The 16,282-nt window shown below is 39.7% G+C and overlaps 1 pseudogene; it reads right to left on the bottom strand.

The window, feature by feature from the left end:
• Positions 1-341: 341 nt before the first annotated feature.
• The window catches only part of LOC115433875 (semaphorin-4G-like), a 25,928-nt pseudogene continuing 9,987 nt past the window's right edge, over positions 342-16,282 (bottom strand).

Genomic DNA, 16,282 nt, shown 5'->3' on the forward strand with positions numbered 1-16,282 from the left:
AGTGCAGAGACCCTCACATGTACATACATTAAGCTCCATGTGTATTCCCACGAGCCTCTCCTCTTCACTGGAGTCTGTGTTTTGTTTGTGCTTGGTGGATCAGAGCTCTAGGAGATGCTCAGATCACACTACAGTTTGACCTTGCATTTCCTTCTGGGCAACATTTACCTGAGGTAGAAAAATTCTTTTATCCATTTCATGCGATTTCCCTCATCATGATTTTTCATTTTCATGGGTTTGGAAATTAACAGTTAAAAGGTTCAAAAAGCAGGAATGTCTACATGTGGACTTGGAACAATCCAAGAATGCAGATAAGACTGTTACTGCTGTAGTTTCAGTAACAGTGGTCATATGGCAGGCACTTCAGCACCACTCAGTACTTTGCAGTCTTCCCACCACAGGGGGAGCTACGTTTTCCTACACCGAGCTCTCATCAGGCCTGGGCAGCAGCTGAGTGTGTTTCCTCTTCTCTAAGATCCTGTTGAGCTCCTCGGCAAAGGAGTAGCAGAGCGGCGACGAGTTGTCCGAGTCGCTCTGCCTCAGAAGCACGTAGCTATTGCCGTTCATCCTCCTCAGGACGCTGGGCAGGGTGGCGCCGACAGACCGTTGGGGAAGTCAGCCTCTGGGGAAGGAAGGTGAGGGGTGGGTGGGAGAGGAGGGGCCGGAGGAGGAGACTCCCTGTTGTGCGATGTGTGACCCTCTCCTGGGACGATCTGGAGAAAGCCTCCGTCATGGATGTCGCCGTTGTACTGCTTAGAAATTCCATTACAAATGCCGTTACCGTTGGAAATGGTTTTGAGCTCCATGTGGGCGGAGTTACGGTGGTGTTTTCTGTTCCTGTTTCTTTTACTGTTGGGTAGGCGGCAGCAGCGGCACGTAAGGAGTACTTCCCCCTGTGACCGACTCGCAGACAGAAGCCAACGTAGATGAGGACCACGGTGAGGACTACGCACAGGCCTCCGAGGATGGTGATGAGGGACAGGTACATGGCCTCCATGTTCCTGGGGTTGAGCAGGTCAGAGGTGGGCAGCAGTGGGGCTGGGGGAGGAGGAAGGGGTCTTTCAGAGGAGGGGGACTCACTTGGTGCTGGGAAAGTCAGAAAGAGGCTGTAAAGGTCTTCAGTTGGCTCAACAGGTGGCGGAGGGGGCAGGTCCACGCGGATGGTGACATTGTAGGTAACCATGGCGACTCTGACATCGTTTTCCATGGCGTAACAGGTGTACTGTCCGCTTTGGTCCTGCCGGGCCTCGATGATGAGCAGACCATCGGTGCCGGTTCTGAAGCCGGAGTTGAGGCCGTAGCCCTGCAGCTCCCGGTCGTCCTGGGTCCACAGTGGAGTCGCCAGGTTAGAGCTGAGCTCACACTGCAGAAGCACATCATCACCCACCCGCACAGAGCGGCTCCGCTGAACAACATCTGGTAAAAACACAACTATATTCAGTCTGCTTTTATGATTTACACTGAGTATCATGCAAGAACCTCCATATTTTCTCTTTTCGTTTTTCAGTGCTGGTCTTATTCAACAATCCATAAGAGATTCAGCTCATGATAAAAGTGTGACCGCTTACATAAACTCGATAAATCACTACATAACACAGTATATCCACCTGACAGTTGGAAATTTGCATAATCAACACTGATTATTCCAGACGCATCTTAGCCCATATGTCAGGATTTTAAATTCAGAAAAATGTTACCAAAGATAAATGAACAATTTTACACTGCATGTCTTTGGGTCACGCTGTCTACAATCAGCACAAGACAAAATATCAAATAAACCTGTGTCGTGTGGAGCTATATGACCTGAAATGATCAGAGAATATAAATATAAAGGTTACGGCTGTCTGACGTGTCAACAGAACAGTGATGACAAATAAAGAGAGAATCGTCAAACAGGCATGAAGCGAAGTGTTTCATGAATAATACGGAGGAGGTTAAATGAATGTGGCTGTCATGCATATTAACCTGGACATGACAGTGTGGGATGTTAACAGTGGGCGAGTGGATGAGCTGCTGTTTAGCTCAATACGACGGCCCTTTAGCGTGACCTTTGGATATTCTGCTGTTGGGATATTAATTGTTTTCAGAATGGTTTTCAACATCAGATGTGGTTCATTTATATGCTAATTGTTAGTAATAGAATGTTGTTGCCACTGAATTAATTTGCACTCAACAAAACCCTGATATCATATTTATACCAGATGTTCACTTTTCACTGCTTTATCACAGATTATTTCCAAAGATGAATACTACTACGTACATATTTTAAATATTTCTTTATCTTAACTAAAATGTGAGTTATTTCACTCAATCCTTTGAGGTTATGACTTCAATATGATTACAGAATATGAGTGTAGTTTTGTTGTTTTTGATTATTTTGGTCTGACTGAGGCTTCTTACATGATAGTGTTTTCTCTTTGTCAATAAAGGCAGTAAATCCCTCTTAGAACATATGTGAAAACCTAATTAAAAAAACTCCAATTATGAGAAAATTGCGCCATACATTATGTTTTCAGAACAAACCTATCTTTGCATGATGCCTATTACACTGAATTAAGTTTACACACCTGAGCCTCTGACACGTTTTAGTCCTAATTGCTTAAGATCTAATGAATCGACTAAAGCGGTCCAAACTAAGTGACTCCAGAGACATATTACCTTTTACAGTGAGAACGATGTGGTGACAGAAGATGGTACAATTACCAGATTGAAATTGTGAAGAGAGAAATCATTTGCCTGCCTTGAATATCAAAAGATTTCTCTCCAGAGATAACAAAATGTGATTAAAGAAGGGACTAGAGAACCACAGAATGCATGATCAACTTTGAAAGGAGGAATTGATGCCATCTCACGACAAGAACACTCTTTCTAGTACTTCCTAACATTCTCTATTTTTAACTCTCTTTTATCATTCACCACATTAAAAAAAAATTCCTTTTCTTTTTGGCGGCAGCAGCACCTAGCAGACGATGAGATCTCGGCTTACCATCTTGTGTGTTCTCACATCCTCTGCTGCCGTGTTGGATGTCCTGGATTAATGTAGATCTGTGAAGGCAAAGAAACACAACAATGAGCACCAAGAGTAAAATCTAAATAATTCAATTTACATGTTTTAACATTAAATCAAGTACACATGCTTGCTCACCCACTCCTCTTTAGTAGTTGTTGCTGTGCCTGCTCTTTAAAGCACATATGATACATTTACTAGTCCAAACTGCAATTTTCTAGAAAATGTAGAATCAAATAAGCTGATTACAATTGCTTACATTATATCTGAGCAGATAAGCCCAGTGTGAATTCATGCCTCACATTGTTTGGAAAAGCTAAAACTCTTTCTTCACTGTTTCAACAGCTCCACACACACAGCTCAGCAGGCTTGACCTAGATGTGCACTAACAGTTGCAAAGCTGTGATTGGGTAATGGCTATTTGTGGGCGGAGTTCAATTAATCTATTCTATTCAGGGACTTAAAATCAACTTTAACAGCTATTTCAACTCAGGCTGGTTTAATATTGGGTACGCAGAAAAGGGAGTTCCAGCATTTCTTTAGTATCTGGATAAAATTCACATATATTGTTGGTAGTTTTTAGGTTTAAAATGAATTCTCTCTGCTTCTTTAAGTCAGACTGAATTAAAACTGGTTGTGAGTCTGAGAGAAGATGCTGTATCCATGATGTTTATATATGTGCTACATTATAGACGTGAGAAGAAAAAGAGGCAGGAAAAACCACAACCAAACAAAACAACTACAAATACTGAAGAACAGCTGAAGAAGAAATGAGACAGATGGGAAAACAAAAAGGGTGGACTAAGAAAAACAGCAGAAGGAGACAAATAACAATTACAGAGGTAGAAATACAACTACAATTGTGAAAAAAATTACAGTAGCAACAAAATTCTATGGTAGCTACTTATCATGTATGTATGAGCAGTGTTAAAAAGTCAGTCATTAATTGCTGGCGATTGAGAGAACTACATGAACAGAATTTATGCTAAAAATGCAATTTCCTCTGAAATCAGCATGTCTGCATGTATGACAGCCATTCCATTCCTGTGTCTGTTGAGTTCCAACACAAGCATATGTTATTCGAGGGAAGAGTATAAAAACAACTACTGTGGCCATTACTATCTTCTTACAATAGGCAAAAACAGTGCTATTAGTAGGGCTGTGCAATTAATCGAAATTCAATTACGATTTCGATTATTACACGCAACGATTACAAAAATTATGTAATCGAGAAAAAACGATTATTAATTTTGAGTTGATTTAATTCACGCGCACGCAAGCTCCCATGAGCTGCTCTGCCCCGCCCCCCCCTAAGCTACTGCTGCCTGCTAGCCGGCAGGTCCACCCCAAGAGGAAAGTTGTACCTAGCGGTCTGGAAAAACGGCAGGAGAATCACAGCAGAAGTGCTTGGTAAACAAAAAAGGCAAGTCAAATTCAATTGTATGGAATCACTTTGGGTTTGATGAAGAAGACGAAGAGCAAAAACACATCACGTGCAAAAAGTGTTTCGTAGTTGTGTCCGCACTGACCGGTAACACAACAAACCTTTGTAACCATCTGAAGTTTAACCACCGCCACCTTTATCATAATCTTATGAAAAACTAAAACACATAAAAACAACTCCGTTTACAACTTCGTCCGCAATGCAATCTTCAGTCTCCGAATCTCTTTACGCTGCAACTCCCGTATTAACCTAACCTAACCCTACCCCGTATAACCCTAGCGTGCGTATTCTAGATGGCTGATGTATACAGAAGGCCTGAACTGAAACCTCACGGCACGCCACTGAATTTACTGTTTCATACTACGTTGAACATACTTGAATTTATAATTTGCACTTTACGTGAGTTTTTTTTTATTGCTACAGTTCTATGGCAAGTCTATAGCAGTTTAATTACAGTGCACTATTTATTTACAAAAGGAAACACTTGAATTTACAGTACACTTATTTGCATTCAAAGATTTTTTTGTTTCGTACAAAAGTGAACATACTTTGTTTTAGTGGTTAAAAGCTTTATTTATGTTTAAAGAGTATATTTTACATTGTTTTGCAAGAAAAAAGTAAACAACTTTAAGGTTAACAAAAAAATCGTTTTTAATAATCGTGATTTCAATTATTGCTAAAATAATCGTGATTTTTTTTTTTCCTATAATCGAGCAGCCCTAGCTATTAGTACCACAAAAGTAATTGGAATCCAAAAATAACTATTGAAAGCTACTGGACTTCTGCTCTGACAATGTTCCCAAACTCTGAGGACTGTTTTTTCTATTAAGACAATGCTCCTGGCCTCAGCTAGGTCAATAAAGGTGTGGATGACGGACCACCAGATGAAGACCCTGTCATGGCCAGCCCAATCTCAGACCTGAACCCACTTTGAAAACTTCTGCAGGAACATGGATGGTCACAAGCCATCAAACATTGCTGAGTTTCTTGGATTTCTATGCCAGGAACTGCATAAAGTCAGCAACCAGCAATGGTGGAGAGCCAAGACACGTGAAAGCTGTCACTGAAAATCAGGGTTATTCCACCAAATATTGATGTCTGAACTTTTCCCAAGTTACAACACAATACTGTTGTGTTGTTTAGAAATGGATATGAACTTGTTTTCTTTGCATTATTTGAGGTCTGAAAACACCTGCGTCTTTTTGTTATTTTGACCATGTGTCGTGTTCTGCAAATACGTGCTCTAAATAACAATATTTTTTTGGAATTTGGGAGAAATGTTGTTGGTAGTTTAGAGAATAAAACAAAAATCTTCAGTTTACTCAAACATACCTATAAATGGTGAAATCAGAGAAAGTGATAATTTTGCTCTTATTTTTTTCCAGAGCTGTATGATACTGAATATCTCTCAGTTATAGCATTCATAACAACATAGTACTGAGTAAGCACATCTGCTAAGTTTAATCATTACACACAGAGCACACAGCTGCACACTATATTTACAACCACAGCCGACATCAAGTTCTGCCAGCGCCGTGATTACGCAACAGCCCTATAGCTGACGCCATGACAGGTCACAGTGATACTTAGAATTTGAACACACAAAAGGGCACCTGCAGCAGTTAAATCACCTGATCCAGTCACACTCACGTCAGTACAACCTGTCTTGCATGCGCCATCATTTCCACACACTGGGCTCCGTTCCAGGCGCAGTGCGGGTCTCTGGCAAAGATGCAGTCGCTAACAGGTAGTGTATCTGCGGCAGTTGGGAAAGAGGCAGCTGCACCACGCCTGACGCGAGAGCCAATGTACACACTCATCTAGAGGGGAGAAGAGGATTTAAATACAGGAGGGGGGATTACAGGTTGTGGATGTGTGTGATCATCTCAGACGTACACTGTTTGTCAGAGATCAGAAGGCTGTCAACAGGCTGTGGTTCCTCAAACACCTGCAGCTCCTCAATAATGTGGAGGTGACCGTCACCTGAACAGCTTTGTGTAACCAGCCTTCATCTGAGAGACATACGAAGGAAAGAAAACTAGAATGACCTCGTCCTGATTCTATATCCTACTACACAACTAAGGTTTTACACTTATCTAAACACTCTTCATCTAGAGGACGCCTGACATGAGATTCATATTTTCCATTATTATAACATTTTATGCCTTTATTACCCCGTCCTCATTCAGTTTGTTTCTTTGTTAACAGTCTATCAGCAAAACTATTGGTTGAATTCATACCAAATTTGGTTTATAGATTGCCACTGACCCAGAACAGATCTCTGTACATTTTGGGAAAAGTAGTCAAAGTTGAAATTATTTATGAATTTCTAAAATCTTTTTTTCCTAATTTCCTTATAATGGGCAAAAATTCAAATGTCTGAAGCAGCAAAATTATTGGTTGAATTCATACCAAATTTGACTTATAGATTGCCAGTGACCCAGAATAGATCCCTTCATATTTTGGAAAAAGTAGATCAAAGTATAAATTTTTAATAAATTTTTTTCAATCCCCCCCCCACAATTTACTTATAATTTGCAAATTTTCACGTCTGTAGCAGCAAAACTAGACTGCCAGTGATTACATTTTGGCAAAAGTAGATCAAAGTTAAAATTTTTTAATTTTTAAAGTCTTCCCATTTACTTATAATGGGTGAAATATGTGCAAGGGGCGGGGTTTGTTGTGCCTGGCACCACTTGTTTTGTTTGTTGCCTTGTTAATGCAGCATGGGTAGAAGAAATTTTTCAAGCTGGAGGGCTTGTTCTTTAATTTCTTAAGATTAAATAAATTAAATGAAAACATGAATAATGTGTTATTTCTCTTCTGTCCATTTTGGTTTCCTCTTTCTGTCTATGGCACCCAGATACATTTCATTCTTAAAGAAGATACCTTATACACAAATAACATTTCCATTAAAAAGGCCAAACTATTTCTAAAACAACTGAATAACACTGAATTAGTTCAAGGCTATTCTCAGCCACAGATTAATACAAATGCGGTGGTCTTTTGAGGTTTTTATACACCAGCAAGATAGCTTTAATATATTTTGGACAACAATGGAAGGAGCACAGTGAGAGAAAAAAAATCCTTGATCTGGTTTTGAATGCAAGAACATTATTATATTCATTATTAGATCACTCTGTTTCTTGCAGGGCTGTTTTCGAAAAAATTGTTAAAAATAAAAAAGAACAGATATATTGACAGACTAACAGGCTTATCCTTAGAGGAGGGTCAGACCCTTTTTGGCATACAGTAACATTTTTATGCCAAATATAATGATGAATACAATTCTTGTTTGAGAAAATGATTGGGGCTCTTTCAATTCATTAAAAGCTGGCTTACATGGAAAAATAATGTAACTGATGAAAAACAACAAATTGTTAGTTAGGTGGATTGCCTATCTTGAAGGTTTTATCTTTATGTCATGTCATAAATGAATGGATGGAATTTACCAGCTATTGAGAAAGTAAGAAGTAATCTAGCAATCTGAAAATCAGTCTAAAAAACTTGCACATTACAATTTGTGATTAACTTTCAGCACCCTTTATACCTGAAGCACATTCATACACACCTGTGCCCATGTATAGTACATGGTACGTTTGTCCATCTAAGCCTTGGATCATATGTACGGCCATGTGTGTGTAGTCTGTAGTCCTTCTAAACAACAGGGGGCGTTTGTCTAAAGGCTGGACCTGCTGGGACATTAGAGGATGTCTCCTGACAAAGTCCAACACGTCATCTGGCAGAGAGGTGGAGATGTTGATGCCTCTGGCCCTCAGAGTGTCCGTTATACACTACAGGAAAACGAGCCAAAGAGAGGGATGAGCAGTGGGGTAATGAGCAAAAGACAAGCCATGCTGGTGGGAAAAGAAGAACATTTTTTGGTTTTGGCTCATTTGTGATGCAGTTATCTGTAAATAGATGGATAGAAGGAAGGAGAGAGGGCGGACTCAGCTACATGGTGTGCTGGGACAATTAAAGGATCAAGGAGAATATGCTAACATGAGGAAGATTGTGATTTGCGTGAGTGAATTTGGCGGTTGGCTTGTGCTGACATGCACTGGGCTCAGCTCTCTCTGCACCTGCCTATGACAAATACTTCTCTCCTTCTTTTGTCCCTTTCAAATTATTTCAGCCAACTCATCTAAGAGGCTTTCACGCTCTTAAGTTAAAACCCTTGACCGTATCTCGTTACCGTTTAACAGCAACCCACAAAGTTCAAATAAAGTCCTGCAAAGTGTTGAAGTGACACTACAGTGGATAACGTCTGCTTTTTCTAACGATGCCACAGCCTTGGCTGCCACACTAAGCCATTGTCGCCAAAGCTGCAGCCTGAGGCTAATCACCATGGAAAAGGGTGTCAGTGACATAAGCTGGTTGTGTTTAGAGCCTTTTTCTAGAGGATGTCACTCAACCTTCTTATCTTTCCCCCACCATCTCATCCTTCGCCTTTGCCTTTTATGCATCTGCCTGAATGATCACTTCATCTGCTCTCTGTTGGGGATTTTTGGAGTGAATCCTGCAAGATTACAAAGAAACAGCAACCTCCGAGGCTGAAAAATTAAACTGAAGCTGCAGTTATTCAAATGACCGCTTAAGGCCATGAAGGCTACAGGTACCTAATTACAAAACCTACCTATTAACTACATTATTATTAGTATATTAGCTAATGTTAGCTTGGAATTAGCTAATGACTTGCTGGGTTTATACATAATGCAAAGCTGACATTAGTGTTGTACTATTATAGATTGGAACTATGTGTTAATGCAATGTAAATGAAGTGAAAGTAAATTATTTGGTGTTTTCTTAAGTATTTCCTTAATCGTACTGTTAGATTTGTGAGTTTCCCTTGTCACGCTTCATTAGCTCCACCCTTCTGTGAAATAAGACTCACTTCTGGTAAAAAAAAAAGAATAAACTGTGACAGCCAAAATTCTTCAAAACATTAGTCACCAAAACAATGGGTGACATCATGATGGTTGCTTCCATTTCTTGTCTATCGTCTACGATTTCAAAGGATGAATAGAGTGTTTTTCAGGACAGGGAGAGCAGTGGTGCCTTTTTTTTGGATTTACCGTTCCAGGACGTGGGTCAGGTATCTTCCCAGTGTATTCTTTCCATTTAGAGCCAGAGTCCTGGTTCTCCATGTAGGGTCCTTGGAAAGCCTCTTGGACTTCAGAGAGTGAGAAGCGACAAACTGCAGACGCTTTCACGCTCTTCCTAAAGACAGAAAACACACACACACATACAAAAGGAGTGAGAAAGACCAGACTACAGGCCACATACACGGTAAACCCAGGGTTGCCATAGTGACAGCAGTGTACGTACAGTCTATCACAAACTCACCTAGTTGCGAAGATGGAAAGAGACAAATGGGAAGAATGCGCAGGGGAGAGGGGGAGGGGATAAGCACTGACAGAGAGGGTAAGGAGATAATTAGAAGTGATACATGTTTGGGATGAGTAGGAGGGGGAAAGTAGAGAACTACAAAATGGAGAAGTCACAAGAAGTAAAATATAGAAGCTCACATTCTGATAAAAAAATCCAAAAACAAAATACAGCTCCTAATGGATGGTAGCAAATGACACTGAACACGACATCTTATTTTTAGACAAATACAGAATCAGAGAGAAAAAGTGCTGCAGATTTAAAAAGAAACCTTTGTTCAAGGCAAAGCATAAAGAGTAAAGAAGATAATCAGCGAATGTGCCTCCTAAAAGCCAGCTCACTAATGCAAAAACTTTTACTATGTTCCTTCACAAGTGCTTAAGCTTCTTTGTAGCTCATCTAAATCTGAATTTTAATTAATATTCTCTCCTTAAACTCCTTTAATTGATTCTTTTTTCCACAATGCTGAGACGAAAAATTTCCCCTCGCTTTGTCTTTCACCCCTCCCTTTCATCTCGTCCCTCTCTGTCATCTGTGAATGTCTTAGCGTATCGATTGGTCTCTTTTATCTTTGACTTGCTCATTTACATTTGCATCCTCAAAGCCCCCTCAGCTGCTGACAACACCAAAGCTCCCACTCACCACTCCAGGCCGAAGATGCCAAAGAAGAGAGTAGCCTGCGGTGTGTGGCCAGGCACGACGAACACGCTGCGCAGCATGTTGAAGTGGAAGTTGTACTCAGGCAGAGAACCATAAGCCTGGCCTTGAGGAAGGACGTCCACCGCTTCTGGAGAGTTAAGTGACCTCCTCTGTCCCCCTGTGGGAAGAGGCGAGGAGGAGGAGGAAACGGAGCAGAGGGAGAAGAGAGGGTCAGATGAGGTAAAGGCAATATGGACTCTTGGCTCAAGGTTGCACATGAGGGGAAGCACACCTCCTAAAGAGTGCAACAGATGGCAAGGGAAAGCAATAATGATACGTTCAATAAGATTATGGCTTCCCATAGGTAAGATTCCCCACTGAAATCCACAGGTGTGTGTATAAAAGTGTGTCCTTCAGCAAGCTAAACATAGAAATTGTGAGGTGAATTTATTTCAGGTTGTGAAATTGGAAAAGCTACACAAGGCCAAGAGAAATACAGTAGCAGGGGGAGTAGTGACCTATCTGCATTCTAGTCTGGTTCTGTAACATCAGTTTATGCTTAGATTTCTGTATTAAGTGCATTCAGCCAAGCAGCACCACAAATATCAAAATACGTTGTAGTGGGAGTACATAATAAGTTCGATGTAAATATTACATTACATTACTGCACACATTGACTTGGTAGGTAACCTCAGTCACTGGATGTACATTGTAGAAACATAGATTCATGTTGAAATGTACTTTTAATAAATTAGCTCTCTAGGAAACCATTTTATAATGCTTTATAAAAATAAAGTAAATGCACAAGTACATTCCATGGTATGATATAAGCTGTATGGACATGACTTATTACAGCTGCCTTCATCAGACTCCAACTTTAATCCAATATTTATTGTGTTTCCTTGTAAATGAAAAGTGATGGTACCGACCAAATGAAAAGGGACATTGTATTGAAATAAACCATAGTTGTCCCCAATGTAAACACTGTTGGTGACATTTAATATAACGTAAGTATGCGAGTCAACAAAATAAGATTGGCCTTGTCATTTTTATATTTTTGTGGACCTTGTCGATAAACACAAGCCACTGCTGATTTAATTTTATTAGCGCGGCAGGAGAGAAGAGGACAGCGTTATTACTCTGTAAAATTTTCTCAAATAGCTCTCACTGTTGTTAACTCCTTCCAGGACAGCTGGAAATGTAAATCAATCATGTTCGATGCTCAAGATGTTTAACAGTCTGTCTCTTCCCTGCAGTCATCCTTCCCTCTCGCTGTGAAACACACTGTTTCTGCAAGCCATTTATCAGCTACAGTCTGTTCATATAATCACCTCGGGGCCTTGTTACCAGTGCATTCCCCATGCAGCTTATCATCTGTTATAGCACCCACTCCTATCATCAACAACTCCACAGCTTCTCTCCCAGCTGCGTATATCTCTTGGATCTGATCTATTCTCACCTTACAAACCCGAGCCACTCGCGCCACCCTATTGTGGCTGTAAGTTGCTGTCTGCTCCTCTGTCCTCTCTGTGAAGAAGAAGTAGATCTTATCGTCATCTCCACCGCTGCTGCCTTCACTCTCCTTGACCAATGCCGAACCCACAAAGTCAGCCTCTGTATGGAGGAGAAAAAAGATCTATAGTTCATAAAGTGATTTCTTTTTATTGCATTTTGTCTAGCAACAAAGTTTAAACAGGGCTGCAACTCATGATTATTTCCATTATTTATTAATGTTTATTTTCTCAGTTACTTAATTGTTTGATATATAAAATGCCAGAAAATGGTGAAAAAATCCATGACTTTTCATCACATCTCGATTAGTTCACAACCTGAAAATGTTCAGTTCACTGTTATTGAGGATAGAAAAGAGGAAGTACTGAATTTTTTTTTTTTCTCTTAAAAATTATGCAAACTTATTATTGAATATTAAAACAACTGTAGATTCATTTACAACTAATTGATTCATTGTTGCAGCTCATGGAGTCTTTGTGGAATCACTGATTGGATTCATCAAGTCTGCATTAAACAGAATATTTATCAGTGTATTCGGCCTCTCTCACTCTTTTCAGCTACACTAACAGCAGCTACATCAATTATTTATTACATGGTTAATGAATCAGAAACATATTATAAATCCAGGTCCGTGTTATTTGGAAGAACATGTTCAAATAACAAATTATCCCTGCATATACAAGAAAATAATTCACTATAGTTTAAGAGTCAGTGATGCTATGAGTAGCATAGTTGATTGGCTGTTATGTTTTTGTTTTCCACTGAATCTGATAGAGAAACTGCATCTAAGCTGATTAGTAAAGTACAGACTGATTCGGAGGCTGAGCTGTTTGTAAGCTGCTTGATGGACCAGAGCTCCGACCACCTGCTGATACTGCCAGCTAGAGTTATTTAAGGCCGTTATCATTTCTGAAGATTAACTCACCGTTCAGCCAGCGTGTGGGTGCATCCTCTGTTTTCAGTGTGGGAGATGGAGAGTTGCGGCGAATATCTGGAAAACTCCTAAACTCGTACTGAGCAGCTGTGTAGATCTGCTGATCTGGAAGAACAAAGTTTTATCATTTCATTTTGGTTAAAGGGACAATATGTTTAAGTCATTCATTCATTTTCTGAACCTATTTCATCCTCACTATGGTCACGAGGGTCGCTGAGGCCTATCCTAGCTACTTATGGGCGAAGGTGGGGTACACCCTGGACATGACACCAGTTCATTACAGGGCTGACATACAAAGACAAACAATCATTCTCACATTCACACCTATGGGCAATTTAAATTAATCAATTAATCTATCAGTGCATGTCTTTGGATGGTGGGAGGAAGCCAGAGTACACGGAGAGAGCCCACACAGACACAAGGAGAACATGCAAACTCCACAGAAAGGTTCCACCCCCATCGACTGGTGTTGGAATTGAACCCAGTAACAACAATATGATTTAAATATAGTCAATAAATCACATTAAAAACTTTTGCTTGTCCTCCTGTAGCTTTGCGTTAAACACCTCTATTACTGTAGCAACTATTAAAAACATCTCTGTGGGACACACTGTACCACTATGTGACACAGTCGTTCTGTGTATTGACTGTGTAACCTCAATATCTTACACAGAACCAGCATCCTGCTGCCGTAAACATTCACTACTGACTCATACCTAAAGCTTTATATTTTCAGCAGTATCAGTGGGCTTGATACCACAGACAGCAGAGGAAAGTAGCCAAGTGTTAAAAATAGAGCAACATCTTTTCTGTTTCTTTGTTTTTATTTAAATATCAGTGACACATTTAATAAAGACCATCACTGCAAACAGCTTTTCATCACAGAAAGATGAAAAGTGACAAACATTAGCTGATAAATAAGTAAATTTGCATGTGCAGCACCTGACAAGTGACGCAAACCCATCATGAGTATGAGTCTGTCGTAGTACTATATATCATTATTTTTGCTGAAATAATCCAAACACTTAAGTTAAAGAACAAAATTCTTCAATAATTAAAGGCTTCTCAGTCCTTTTGTTCATGTTCAACTTGGACAAATATGAAACTAGAAGCACTCGGAGAGCGCAGACCTCCGCCAAGGCTGATCAGTGGCCCCCCCCGTGGGCCCCCCCACCCCCGATCACCACCAAAATTTAATCATTTCTTCCTTATCCCATTTCCAACAAACCCTGAAAATTTCATCAAAATCTGTCCATAATTTTTTGAGTTATGTTGCACACTAACGGACAGACAAACAAACAAACAGGCAGACAACAAACCCTGAAAATTTCATCAAAATCTGTCCATAATTTTTTGAGTTATGTTGCACACTAACGGACAGACAAACAAACAAAGGCAGACAAACAAACCCTGGCAAAAACATAACCTCCTTGGCGGAGGTAACAATCCACCTCAAGAGGAAAAAACCCACCTATTATAAGTCCGGTGTAGCCTGTTGTTGGACTGTAGGGACATTTGTCTCGGCCTTCCTCAGGCTGAGAGGACATCACAAAATTTTTCTCATTCTACAAAAGACACAAAATACAAAGAGAAGAGCTTTTATTTTAGTTTATAACATAGACAGATACATCAAAACCTCTAGAAATGTTCTCCAATTTCAAGTGAAGTGTAATCAGTTCATGAGACGTGAATAAGATTAAATGTAATGATATATTTCTGTAATAACTGAAACAGCTAAGATGTCCCATTTGGCAAATAGTACATATATAAAGAGAATACTTAACTCAAACAGTATTATAGACAACGCTGCAAATAAAGTTGTAATAATTTGTTTTCAGATATATTCTTCTTTTTATTCCTATTTATACATATCAATAATCACCTCTGACCTTGTGCAATGGTCACATGGTGAGCCCAAGTTACACTTTATCTATCAACAATAAATCATACTTCATGAAAAGAGGTCCATATATTTTATTTCAACTTTATCAGCAAAAGTGTATTAAAAACTCCCATATTGGCCAGCATGATCAGATCTACAAGCAGATGAATTCAGTGATGAATGCTCAGTGCAAACAGGTTGCAGAGCAGAAAATAAATATTTCATGGACTACACACTGCAGAGTGTTGTGTGTGGACTTACTATGTATGCGCAGAGAGGTCTGAAGGCATGAGTGCCACACATGTAGAGATGAGTGGAGTTGAACCTCTGGAGGAAGCGAATGTGATTAAAACACTCCGTCTACAGGGGGAAATAAAAACAGAACCACTGTAACACTAAAGTAAACAACAGCAATACTCAGAAGAGAAGTAAAGACCGAAAGATTATAAGAAAGCACAGAGGGGAAACAACAAATAAATGCGTACCTTATTGTCTTTTCCCTTGCTCAGACACTGCTGTTTTTGCTCAGGGGAAGCTTCCCACTCAATCTACAAAACATTATTTAACAGCGAGAGCACATAGTTGGACAGTTTAATATTATTAACATCACTGTATAATTATCCACAAAATATCAAAATAGTGGCAGTGGATGAATGAGAGTAAAACTCTTCCGGAGGTTAAAATTGACTTCACAACGCCTACATTTTCTGTGTAGTTGAACAACAGCATGTTTTTGAACTCTTACATAACCCAAGAATTTGTCTTTGTATTTACAGCATGAGTCGGAGAAGTTGAGAGGGAGTGTTATGTACACACTCATGCATACTTTGGTGGAGGCAAAACTGCAACATTAATGTAAATGTCATGAGAGTTTAATGTCGGGTTGCCATCAGGTAAGAAGCAGAGAGGCAGGTTCAGGACTTCAATGGCTGTTTGTTTTTTAATGACATTTCTTCATGTCTACATTCCAGTGGTGGAATGTGTGAAGTATAGTCCCCTCCAAAAGTATTGGAACAGCAAGGTCAATTCCTTTTCATTTGTTGTTCATTGAAGACATTTAGATTTAAGATCAAAAGATGAATATGAGACAAAAGTTCAGAATTTCATCTTTTATTTCCTGGTATTTATATTTAGATGTGTTGAACAACTTAGGACATATCACCTTTTGAATTAGAACACAACATTTTTAGGTGAGCAAAAGTAAAGGAACAAAAAATCTTAAGGCACATAACATTTAATATTTGGTTGCATAACCCTAGCTTGAAATAGCTGCCTCAAGCCTGCAACCTATTGACATCACCAAGCTGTTGCATTCTTCATTTGTGATGCTATTCCAGGTTTTTACTGCAGCTTCATTCAGTTCTTGCTTGTTTTGAGGGGTTTCTCCTTTCAGTCTTCTCTTCAGGAGGTGATATGCATTCTCTATTGAGTTAAGATCAGGTGACTGACTTAGCCAGTCTATAACCTTTCATTTTT

Source organism: Sphaeramia orbicularis, chromosome 15 (genome assembly GCF_902148855.1).
Source record: "Sphaeramia orbicularis chromosome 15, fSphaOr1.1, whole genome shotgun sequence".
NCBI lineage: Eukaryota > Metazoa > Chordata > Actinopteri > Kurtiformes > Apogonidae > Sphaeramia > Sphaeramia orbicularis.